Here is a 9865-nt window from a genome sequence, read left to right as displayed (position 1 = left end):
GTTGCTCTAGAGAAAATTTGAAAAGTTATTTCGTTATGTAATACACAATATTTGCTTAATTTATAGTCATTTCATTTTAAATAAAGACTGTTTAGGTTCTCAGTCTTCAGTGTCAGTGTCAGGCTACGAAATCCAGAATGTTACCTTGGCTCAGTGTCCATGGAGACAAATCCCAGATTCTACAATAGCAACAGGATTTATATGGCACTATTCCTACGATGTATCACTTTGGGCTTAATAATATTCTGTAATGTGACAGAAAAAAGCTAAAGTACCAGACTACTCAAATCCATGTTTAAAAGAATAGAATTCAATTTATTCTGAAAGTATAACAGTAACTCATTTCCAAATGACATAAAGAAAGCAGCGGGCATCAGATAAGTTTATTGCTATTTGTGTGAACTGTCAGGAAAAAACAGAATTATCCAGTTGAGCATACTGAGAGACTTATTATCACATACAAATCATGCAGCTCAATACAGAAAAGTGGTCAGCATCATATGTCAAGAAGAAAAAATTGGAAGGAATCAAGTTGCTTGCCTTCCATCCAGACTTCTTGAGTTTTGAGGGATTTTTTTTTTTATTATTAATCATTCTTCATTCTTATACTCACATGAATGCACACACATATATACACAATCACCAGTACAGTCAAATTAATTATGGTAAAGCAAAATTGTCATACTTCAATATCCCTGATCACAGTCTTTTGAAGATCTCCTTTATTAGGTTAAAACAACAACAACAACAAAACTATGTCATTAAAAGCCTTTGAAGTTTAGACTCACTTTTATTTTATCTTTAAAAATTATTGATCATTCAATGTGTATGGATCAGTGCATTTCTTGAAAGTCTATGTAAAGATAAGCCTAGAGTTGTAATACAGTTAACATTGATTGGGTACCAACCATGTGCTGGGCTAAGCATTTTAACATATGATATCTCACTAACACTCATAACAATCTTATAGAATCAACCATTGAAATCCTGTAAGAAAGGAAAGGAAACTAGTCCTTAAATTTTGCAATTTAGATTTTTTTCCAGTTTACATTTTCTGTTGATATTTTATGTCCCTTTGCCTTTTGCTTTCTATCACAATTAAATTGAAGAAAATTTCATTATTCTTGAGAAATTCAAACAAATTTATTTTTAGAAAATTGGAAGCAAATGTACTTTAAATCAGGAGGATGTTGTACTTCTGAAAGGCAAACATTTTCTGCAAGACAGTTTCTATTTTATCGAAATTAAGAGTGTTGCATTATATTTGATACTTTGTGATTGATGAACTTGTGGATTACCCTTTATTTTATATAATCTACTTGACTCAGTTTAATTACTTTCTAGTTAGCAGAAAAATGTGTCTTCTGTATCTCAGGCAAAATTTGTGTCTTTTCTCCATTCCCAGGTTAAACAAAATTTCAGTTTCAATGAGTAACTAACCTTTTGAAATACTAATTTTTGTGTAGATATAAGCACTCTATTAGTGATCTTAAGTAATTTCTTAAAAAGAAATAAGAAAATGCACAAATGGCAAATAACCATATGAAAAGATTCTCCACGTTATATGTCATTAGGCAATGCAAATGAAAACCATAAGATTCTACTACACAGCTGTTAGAATAGCTGAAATCTAGAACATGAAGAGCATCAAATCCTGGTGAATCCATGGAGCAGCAGGAACACTGGTGATGGGAACGCACAATGGTGCAGCCACATTGGAAACCAGTTTGATGATTTCTTATAAAATGCACACTCTCTACCTCTATAATCCAGCAATTATGTTGTTTATTATTTACCCAAAAGAGCTGAAAGCTTAGGTCCACACAAAAATCTGCACAAAGATATTCTAAGTAGCTTTATTCATAATTGCTGAAACTTGGAGACAACCAAGGTGATCTTCAATAATGGATAAATAAACTGTGGTACATCCAGACAATGGAATGTTATTTAGAACTCAGAGAAAAAGGAAAAAAAAAGAGTTATCAAACCATGAAAAGACATGGAGGAAACTTAAATGCTTATTACTAAGTGGAAGAACCCAATCTGAGAAGGCTATGTACTGCTACGATTCCAACTATATAACCTTCTGGAAAAGGGAAAACTATGGAGAATATAAAAAGATCAGTGGTTTCAATGTGGAGAGGTGAATAGGCAGAGCACAGAAGATTTTAAATACAGTGAAAATATTTTGTATTGTTATAATGATGATTTCTCCAAATTTATAGAATGTGCAATAACAAGAAGGAACCCTAATGTAAACTATGGATTTGGGGTGATTATGATATATGCATATCATACATTCATTCTTGGTGTAAAAAAAGTACTATTTTGGTAAAGAATGTTGATAATTGGGTTGGCTGTAAATGTGTGAGGGCAGTGGGTATATGGGAAATTTCTGTACCTTCCTCTCAATTTTACTGTAAATGTAAAGGTGCTCTAAAAATAAAGTCTGAAATTTTATAAAAGAAAATACTTTTTGTATGAAAACAAAAAATTCTTACCTTACCAGCTAATATTAATTAACAACTAGAATGCTCACTTTTTCTTTAAGATCTAAGGTCTATGAATTTATTGTACAAAACGGAATATTATTGGGCATAGAATTGCCATTCACCTCATTTAGAATGAGTTCTGAAGTGGATGCACTAGAGGTCAAATTGTTCTGAAAAAGTAAATAAGGTAAAAAGAAAAAAAACATGGAGACAGCATCTTGTGTTTTTGTACTTTGAGTTCTCAGGTGAGCTATATCTAAGTTGTTACTTATCACTCATTAGTTTAATAGACATATTACAGTAAATGGGAGCCTATGGAGAATGGAGGAATTAAAGAGATTTTATATTCAAAAGCCAAGAGTGAGAAACAGTTTGCATTTATTAAACATTTGTCTCATTAGCCAGTTAGAATGGCTAATATCAAAAAGAAAAGAAATAGCTCGTGTTGGCGAGGATGTGAAGAAAAAGGAACCTCCTTTATTGTTGGTGGGAATGTAAATTGATGCAGCCACTGTGGAAAACAGTAGCGGGATTCCTTAAAGAATTAAAAATAGAAACACCATATGATCCAGTAATTCCACTACTGGGTATTTACCCCAAGAAAACAAAAACACTAACTGGAAAAGGTATATGTATCCTATGTTTACAGCAGTATTATTTTCAGTAGCCAAGATATAGAAGCAATCCCCAACTGTCCATCTGTCGTTGAATGGATAAAGAAGATGATACATGTATTGATGGAAAATTATTCAACCATAAAAAAAAATGAAATCTTGCCTTTTACAACAACATAGTTGGACAAAGAGGGTATTATCCTAAGTGAAATAAGTCAGACAGAGAAAGATAAATATCATATAATTTCACTTATATGTGGAATCTATAAAGCAAAACAAACAACAAACAAACCCACAGACTCTTAAATAGAGAAAACAAATTGGTGGTTGCCAGAGGAGAGGTGGGTGGGGGGATGGGTGAAATAGATAAAGATGATTAAGTGGTAAAAACTTCCAGTTATGAAATGAATAAGTCATGGAGATAAAGAGTACAGCATAGGGAATATAGTCAGTAATATTCAAATCATGTTGTATGGTGACAGATGGTGACTAGACTTACCATATTGAGTATTGAGTAATGTATAGAATTGTCAAATCAATATGTTGTATACCTGAAACTAAAAAAAAAAAAAAAGTATGTTAATTATACTTAATAAAATTAGTCTCCTTTCCTATAAACACAAATTTAAGCTACTTTCCAATATTTGGCATAGTATCACATTGTTGTTTAACATCAGTTTTTGTAATAAAAATAAAAACCTCTAAACTGTGTGAACCATTTATGAATGACTTCTAAATAAGACTGCATATTGTGCCCATTATTACTTCCTGTATTCTCACTGGAATCACTTAAATATCCTACCACTACTTTAAAATATGTCTAGAACTGACAACTTGCATTCTTTTATTCCCAATCATAGTCCCTTAGACATTACCTGACATTTGATGTTTATGGTGTGTAATTTTTGTATAATTTATAGTATCCAGATCTTGTTTAATAAATATTTTAAATCCAAGCTATTAATAAAATGTGGGACACTTTGATTGACATTACCTATTCCTGTAAAATATGATGGCACCTTATCTTACGGATTATATATTTTTTTGGTATTAACACGCTTTACTCTTCAGATACCTTTTTTTTTTTTTTTGCATGTTATCAGTTATGGGTCATTTGGATTGTAACATTTATCCAACATAATCAGTAGTATAACTTGATTATTACCTGCCATGAAGTATCTGACTTGGCTATCTGAGAAAAATTTCTCAAATTTTTCATTTCCTGTGACATTCTAGTATTGTGTTAAAATGCCGTACCTATAGACAAAGTTACCTCAAGGAACTTTTCAAGTCCATTTTCTACAGATTGTTAGTTGAAGTCAGTTGACACAGATTTCTCATTTCTTTAGGTTTTAAATGTGTCATTTTGAGTGATTATTCTATTTGCTGTTATGCACCTACTTTGTGGAACTCATCACTACTTATTGACATTCTTTCCTTGGGTAAATTCTAAACTTAAAGCAGATCTCTTGTCACTGACTAGGTTAATGATATAGCTTCAGTGTTTTGTTTTGTTTTGTTTTGTTTTGTTTTGTTTTTGTTAAGTTATATGAAGCATTTTAAGAGCCTTTAGGCGGAAGGTTAATATAAATGTATAGGTCATTTAAGGTACATATCTGAGAAAGGATGCTAATGTTAGTATTGTGAAAAAAATATATCTGGTATTTAAAGTCCATGCAGTAATATATATTCAGTGAATTTTATCTTATCTTCGCAATACTTTACCCCCAAAATGAAGCAAATATAAATCTCAGCCTGAATAATTAAATAAATGAAATATTAGATTATATTTACATATGAATGTACAATCAAGAGATATTCAAAAGATATACAGGGGGAATAATCCATTGTGTAGATGATATAGGCTTTTCTTATTATTAATTTCTATATGGTGCACTTAGAAATGAACAAGGGCCAGAATCAGTAAGATACAGCCTTATGATACTGTTTGATTAAGTTTGAAGCGATCACAATAAATATAAAAGAAACCAAGATACAAATAGCAAGATTTGCTCAAAACTTTGGACTAAACTTCAGCAGCTTTTGATATTACTGTGTTATATCCATTTGCATAAATATTATTTTTCTGGACAAAAGAAATACACTTTAGTACAGTTTCAATAAAAGCATCATGAGAATATGCTAGCCATCATGTGGTTGGAGTGTGCAAGGAAAGGTAGCAAACTTGACATCTTCATATTCATTATGATGCTAACCTAGATTTACAGACCCACAATAAATAGAATATTGTGTTGAAAGTATAAGATTGGGGGTTGGGAAACAGTGGGGAAAAAGAAAATTTAGTGAGAAGAAATGTTTTGCCTTATGAGAAATGATAAACATGTTTATTTGTTAAAGGTATTGAATAAAATTTTTGCATCATTCATTTAATGGGGAAAAAAGCCTGAACACATGGATTAAGGTAAAATATATGTATGATCATATAATTCTGCCTAAAATTTCTACTATAGTAAAAGGACATTTAAAAAATTTCTGTAATATAAATGTTGCCTTTTCCCTCTAAGAGAGAAATTTTATTTTGCATTAATATATATCTTTGAGAACAAGGTTTCATTATTAGCAACATGAGATTCTAGCTTTTTTTCAAATATTAACAGAAAGACTTGGAAAAAGGATTATACCAACTCCAGAATTATTGTTATGAAAAAGAAACCTTTGATACCACCTCTTTGTGGTGTTTAGGGCACTAGGAAAAAAAACAATTTATATAAATATGACCTTATTTCTTAACGTGAGTTTATAAATTAGTTTTTGGGGCCATCAGATCTTAACATCTTATATTTCAGAGTAACTAATAAAGTTTGAAAAGATGTCAACTATACTTTTACCAAATATCTGACATTCTGATTCTTATTGTTTATTTGGGGTAAGACTGATGTATCAGACTATATGTGATCATTTAAACTATTTGAGAAATGGAGATTTTAAAACTAACTTAGATCTTCACCTCAAAGATATGACGAGGTAATTTTAAAATAATCTTGTACCAAATTGACTACATGAAGGTAGTCAGGCCTATGGTTTTCAGAAGTAAAGACAAGAATACTGGTATATCTGTGCATGTGTGTGTATTGGGTATCTGTGTGTTAAAAAAGAAAAATACTATTATATAAATATATTTATAAATATATATATGATATAATGTGTACACACATAGATTGTATACTTATATATTCTGATATGGCATATGTACATATGTGTGTAAATATGATGTGTATATTTATGTTTCTATGTATACTTATTATAAGAACACAGCACACAGATTTGTCATGTTCCACAAGTGATACTTGATTTTGAGAAGATATGTGCACTACTGAAAACCTTAATAAATGATCACCTCTAGGTATAGAGAATTTATACAAATCAGTTAGTGGAAAACTTCAATAGAATAAAACTGTTCATTAGTTTCAGAATAAAATGTTTTAAAATCAGAAATGAGTAAGACTCATGAATACACAGAAAAATTAAAACTTTTCTGGCACCTGGGTGGCTCGGTCAGTTAAGCTTCCAAGTTTGGCTCAGGTCATGATCTCACAGTTGGTGAGTTTGAACTCCACATTGGGCTCTGTGCTGACAGCTCAGAGCCTGGAGCCTGCTTCAGTTTCTGTGTTTCCCTGTCTCCCTTTCCCTCCCCTGCTCATGCTCTGTCTCTATCTCTCTCAAAAATAAATAAACTTAAAAAAAAAAAAACAAACTTGTATACACTGCTTGTGTGGATCAGTACACTGGTGGATCAATTTCTACAGTCACCTTAAGACAGATTTAGAATTGTCTAGTAAAGTGAAGAGGTTCATATCCTTTAATACTGTAGTTTGGCTCTTATGTATATACTTAAGATGTAGTAATATATATACACAGAAAAAATATACATATAATACTATGTACTATTATACTATACTACATACTATATATACTATATACCATACTATACTATATACTACAGTACTATAATACTATATACTCATTTATCCTCAATGTAAGATAGATGTATAGTCATACCTTATTTAATTGCACTTCTCTTTATTATACTTTGCAGATATTGTATTTTTTACAAACTGAAGCCTGTGATAACTCTGCACTAAACAAGTCTATGGGCACCAATTTTCCAACAGGATTTGCTCACTTCATATCTCTGTTACATTTTAGTAATTCTTCTAATCTTTCTAACTTTTTCATTATTATTATGTTTCTTATGGTGATCTGTGATCGGTGATCTTTGAAATTACTGTTGTAATTGTTTTGAGGCACCACAAACTGTACCATGTAAGATGGCAACTTAATTGATAAATGTTGTGTGTCTACAGACTGTTCCACTGACTGGCCATTCCCCAGTCTCTCCCCATCTGCTTGGGTCTCAATATTCCCTGAGACATGACAATATTGAAATTAGACCAATAACCCACAAATGGCCTCTAAGTGTTTAAGTGAAAGGAAAAATCATGTCTCTCACTTTAAATCAAAAGCTAGAAATAATTAAGCTTAGTGAAGAAGGCATGTCAAAGCTAAGATATGCATGTCAAAAGCAAGGCCTCTTATGCCAAACAGTTAGTCAAGATATGAATGCAAAGGAAAATTTCTTAAAGGAAAATTTCTTAAAGGAAATTAAAAGTGTTACTTCATTGAATACATGAATGATAAGGAAGTCAAACAGATTTACTGCTGATATGGAGAAAGTTTTAGGGGGCTGGATAGAAGATCAAAGCAGCCACAACATTTCCTTAAGCCAAAGCCCAGTCAAGAGAAAGACTCTAACTCTCTTCAATTCTATGAAGGCAGAGAGGTGAGGAAGCATAACAAAAGTGTGAAGCAAGCAGAGGTTGATTCATGAGGTTATGGGAAAGAAGCCTTCTCCATAACATGAAAGTTCAAGATGAAACAGCAAGTACCACTAAATTATTAGTGGCTACAGCAAGTTCTCTAAAAAATCCAGCTAAAATCTTTAATGAAAGTGACTATACTAAACAGATTTTCAATGTAGACAGAACACACTTCTATTGGAATAAGATGCCATCTGGGACTTTCATAACTGGAGGGAAGAAGTCAATGCTTGGCTTCAAAGCTTCAAAAGACAGGCTGACTCTCCCGTTAGGTGCTGATAGAGATGGTGACTTGAGGATGAAAACAGTGCTCATTTACTGTTCCCAAATCCTAGGCTTTTAAGAATTATGTTAAATCTACTCCATCTGTTCTTCGTAAGTGGGACAAAAAAGCCTGGATGATAGCCTATCTGATTAAAACATGATCTACTGAATATTTTAAGCCCATTGTTGATACCTGCTGTTCAAAAAAAAAAGTTTTTATTTTTCAAAATATTATTGCTCATTGACAATGTACCTGTCTCCCAAGAGCCCTGTTGGGGATATATGACGACATTCATGTTTTCATGCCTGCTAGCACAACATCCATTCTGCAGCCCATAGATCAGGAAGTAATTTTGACTTTCAAGTCATCTAATTTAAAAAATACATTTTGTATTAGCTGTCATGGGTAGTGATTTTCTGATGGATCTGGACAAAGTAATTTGAGATACTTCTGGAAAGGATTCACCATACTAGATGCCATTAAGAACATTGGTGACCTCACAGAAAGAGGTCAAATATTGACGTTAACAAGAGTTTGGAAGAAATTGATCCCATGTCTTATAGTTAGCTGACTTTGAGGGGTTCAGACTTCAGTGAAGGAGGTAATTGAAGATGTCATGGAAATAGTAAAAGAACTAGAATTAGAAGTGGAGCCTGAATTGTGACTGAATTGCTGCAATCTCATGATAAAACTTAAACACACAAGGAGCTGCTTCTTCAGGAGGAGCAGAGAAGGTGGTTCTTGAGATGAAATCTACTCCTGGTGAAGATGCTGCGATGCTTGTTGAAATGACAGCAAAGGATTTAGAATATTACACTTACTTAGTTGATAAAGCAGCACCAAGATTTGAGAGGAATGACTCCAATTTTGAAAGAAGATCTCCTGCGGGTAAAATGCTGTCAAACAGCATCGCATGTTTGAAATTGTTCATGAAAAGAAGGGTCCATCAATGCAACAAACGTCATTGCTGCATTAAGAAATTGCCACAGCCACCTCAACCTTCAGCAGCCATCAACCCTGATCAGTCAGAAGCCGTCAACAATGTGGCTCCACCAGAGAAAAGATATGACTGGCTGAAAGCTCAGACGATTGTTAGCCTTTTTTTAGCCACAATTTTTTTGAATTAAGGTCTTTGCATTGTTTTCTCAGACATAATGCCATTGCACATTTAATAGACTATATAGCATAGTGTAAACATAACTTATTTATATAACACTTACATGGTGGAAGTATAAATTTTATATGCCCTGGGAAACCAAAAAGTTCATTTGACCTGCTTTATTGCATTATTCACTTTACTGAGGTGGTCTTCAACCAAATCTTTAATATCTCCGATACATGTCTGTATGTATAACTATTATTTTATGCTACCAAATGTTTAGAGGTAGTGAAAGAAACTGTGGAAAAGTAGGACAGAAATTTGCTTTAAAACAAGGGTCATCACTGAGGAAACATGTATTTGACTTCACATCTAATTGGAAGGAAAATCAAGAGAGAGAAAACACAGGGAATAAAGTCTTAGGCTAATGTGGGATCTAGGTTAAGGGACAGATTCAAGAGTAAAGATGTCAAAGTGACTTACAGATATGCTGATATAGGGTAATAATATGTGTATACTTAAGGTAGCAGTAAAAACTCTATTTAATATGACCTACT

Source organism: Panthera onca, chromosome A1 (genome assembly GCF_046562875.1).
Source record: "Panthera onca isolate mPanOnc1 chromosome A1, mPanOnc1 haplotype 2, whole genome shotgun sequence".
In the NCBI taxonomy this organism is placed as follows: Eukaryota; Metazoa; Chordata; class Mammalia; order Carnivora; family Felidae; genus Panthera; species Panthera onca.
Note: the sequence above shows the minus strand (reverse complement) of the source record.